This window comes from Erpetoichthys calabaricus, chromosome 12 (assembly GCF_900747795.2).
Source record: "Erpetoichthys calabaricus chromosome 12, fErpCal1.3, whole genome shotgun sequence".
Taxonomy (NCBI): Eukaryota; Metazoa; Chordata; class Cladistia; order Polypteriformes; family Polypteridae; genus Erpetoichthys; species Erpetoichthys calabaricus.
In genome coordinates, this window is record NC_041405.2 from 62,132,816 (window position 1) to 62,136,112 (window position 3,297).

The window sequence follows — 3,297 nt, forward strand, 5'->3', positions numbered from 1 at the left end:
AACTTTTAAAACTTTAAAACTTTTAAAACTTAACTTTTTTGAACATAAATATGAATAAAAACAGACAGGAATATTATTCCGGAATATATCAACTCAAACCTTAAATAACTTATAATATTTTGCTCTACATAAAAATATATCCTGTCTAAATTATACAAGTTAGAAATAAAGTAAACGTTAAAAGAACAAACATTCAAATTTCTTTACTCTTATGTCATTTTATATAAAAAATAAACTTAAATTTTAAATATCCCAAAAGATTTTGCTCTCCATAAAAATATATCCTGTCAAAATTATACAAATTCAAAATACGAACATGCTGCATAACAAAACCTGGAAATATAAATAAAATTTGTGCTTTTCAGCAATAACAAATCAAATCATTCAGTTGTCTTTGCTCTTATGTCATTTTATCAGAGCTGGACGCCTGGCATCTTTTTTTTGGCAATAAGTTCGTTTATGTTTGGTGTGAGGTTCTGTGTTGTGGAGATTCTCAGGATGGACTGCAGGTGCTCATCAGTGAGACGATTCCTGTGTGCTGTTTTGTTAGTCTTCATCACTGAGAAGAGCTTCTCACACAGATATGTGCTACCAAACATGCACAAGGTTCGAGCCGCATGTAGACGGAGCTGGAGCATTTCTGCGGGAATGGAGTGAATAAACTGTGCGGGCCCTGCAGTATCGTACTTTGCCTTCAGTGTGCCATTACACTGCAGCTCAATCAGCTCCATCTGAATCTGCACAGGTGCAGTTTCCACATCGACGGCAAATGGGTTGCGAAGCAACTCAAAATTCTTTTTTTGTTCTTCAAAGTCACCAAAGCGCTGTGCGAACTCAGTGCGCTCAGTTTATCAGCAAAGTGCGTATTTGGGAACACTGTTGTGCCGACTTGGTTCAACATTACTTGGCAACAGGGAAAGTGGGGCAAGTTGCACTGGTGCATTTGTGTCTCCCATAAAAGCAGCTTCACTTGAAATGCCTTCACTGCGTCATACATGTCAGTGATCATGCGGTCACGTCCCTGGAGCTGGAGGTTTAAGGCGTTGAGATGAGCTGTTATGTCAGCCAGAAATGCCAACTCGCATTTCCACTTTTCATCCCTAAAATTGGCGGAGTCTTTTCCTTTACTGTCCATGAACTGACAGATTTCATTGCTGAGCTCAAAAACTCTGTTGAGAACTTTTCCCCGACTTAGCCAACGCACCTCTGTATGATAAGGAATGTCAGCAAACTCTGAATCTATCTCCCACATAAAGGACTGAAATTGCCAGTGATTTAAACCTTTAGCTCGGATAAAGTTTACGGTTTGTGTTACAGTGCTCATTACATTGTCCATCTTCAGGACTTTGCCACATAGTGCTTCCTGGTGTATGATGCAGTGATATGCCGTTAACTCACCAGTACTGTTCTCCTCCTGCATCTTTACTCGCATCCTTCCCACTAGTCCACTTTTTTCTCTACACATAGATGGTGCTCCATCAGTTGTAAGTGCAATAAGTTTGTCCCAGGGCAGTTTCATGTCGGTTATACTTTGACATACACTTTCAAAAATGTCTTTTCCAGTCGTTGTCCCATGCATCGAGTTAATGTCCATTATTTCCTCTGTAACGCGCAAATTGGAGTCCACTCCGCGGATGAAGATGGCCAGCTGTGCCGTATCAGTCATGTCAGTACTTTCATCCACAGCAAGAGAGTATGCAATAAAGTCTTTGCTTCTTTCACTCAACTGTGTTCTTAAATCAGTGGCCATCTCACAAACTCGATCAGCAATCGTATTTCTACTCAGGCTTACATTTGCCAGCATCTGCTTTTTGTCTGGGCATAAGACGTCAAACACCTTGATCATGCAGCTCTTCAGAAATTCTCCCTCGGTAAATGGCCTGGCTGATTTGGCGATCTCCTCTGCCACGATAAAACTTACTTTCACAGCAGCTTCACTTTGTGATTTTGCACGGGTAAAAAAAACATCTGCTGAAGTGTCAGATTCTTCTTTAACTCTTCTGCTTTCTGTATCTTCTGCTTTGCATTCAGGTCTTTCAGGTTATCCTGATGTTTTGTCTCATAGTGCCGTCTTAGATTACATTCTTTAATTACAGCCACATTAGCTCCACAAATGAGACACACGGGTTTACCGGCAATGTCAGTAAACATATACTCAGCCTCCCATCGGTTTTTAAAGGCTCTGTTTTCAGAATCAACTTTTCTCTTCGGCATCGTGAGGGCTAGCTTCGCAATAACTTGCAGCATCATAAGCTAGACTTGATTAACGCGGGAAGTGTTCGGCAAGGCAGCTGAAGCGCTGCATTATGGGATCTGTAGTTTATTGTGTTACCAGTGCTTCATATCGCCGGGCCATTAATAACAATAATATATAAAATGATCTCGCGGGCCGGATATAATTACATGCCGGGCCGGATGTGGCCCGCGGGCCTTGAGTTTGACACATATGGTTTAAACAGTGGTATAAACAACAATAGGAAGTTGATCGAGTGACATAGAGTGTCGGAGAAACTGGAAAGTTCAAGTTTTCAAACTTGTACAGTGCCCGAAATAAAAAAGAAGCTGTCAGATATCAAAGTTTCCATGAAAAGGAGAGTTGTAGCCCATCGTATGAGAGTCATATGGAAGCTTATTAGGGTACAGAGAAAAGAAAAAAAAAATAGAGACACAGTGGGAAAAAAAGCTCAAAATGTCAACTTTAATCTCGAAATTTCCACTTTAATCACGTAGTTTATTTGTTATTAAAGTAGAACATCATAAACTTCATCTTAAAATCATTTAATTTACTAGTTTCTCAAATCCCATCATAAGTAGCACGTTAAATGCTTTGTTTTGTATGTGTTCTTACTAACCCCAATTCCTGTAATAGGTGTAGAAGTTTTCAATGCCACATTTATTAAGTCTTCTAAAGCTTATCCTACATCATGGCTAGCTAACTAATCATTTACTTTGGACCATAGTTACTTTTAGACAGGGAAATGAAAGTGTTTTCTGCCCACTTAACATCTACAGGTGCTGGTCATAAAATTAGAATATCATGACAAAGTTGATTTATTTCAGTAATTCCATTCAAAAAGTGAAACTTGTATATTAGATTCATTCATTACACACAGACTGATGTATTTCAAATGTTTATTTCTTTTAATGTTGATGATTATAACTGACAACTAATGAAAGTCCCAAATTCAGTATCTCGGAAAATTAGAATATCAATTAATACCAATGCAAAAAAAGGATTTTTAGAAATGTTGGCCAACTGAAAAGGTATGAACATGAAAAGTATGAGCATGTACAGCA

The 3,297-nt window shown here is 38.6% G+C and overlaps 1 long non-coding RNA gene across 1 annotated transcript; it reads right to left on the reverse strand.

Moving 5' to 3' along the window:
* Positions 1–681: 681 nt before the first annotated feature.
* On the reverse strand, positions 682–2,453 carry LOC127529940 (uncharacterized). The gene is made up of 2 exons (XR_007936540.1): positions 1,928–2,453; positions 682–969 (listed from the first exon to the last, which is right to left on the reverse strand). It is a non-coding gene; the product is annotated as an uncharacterized LOC127529940 (long non-coding RNA).
* Between the last annotated feature and the right edge of the window lie 844 nt (positions 2,454–3,297).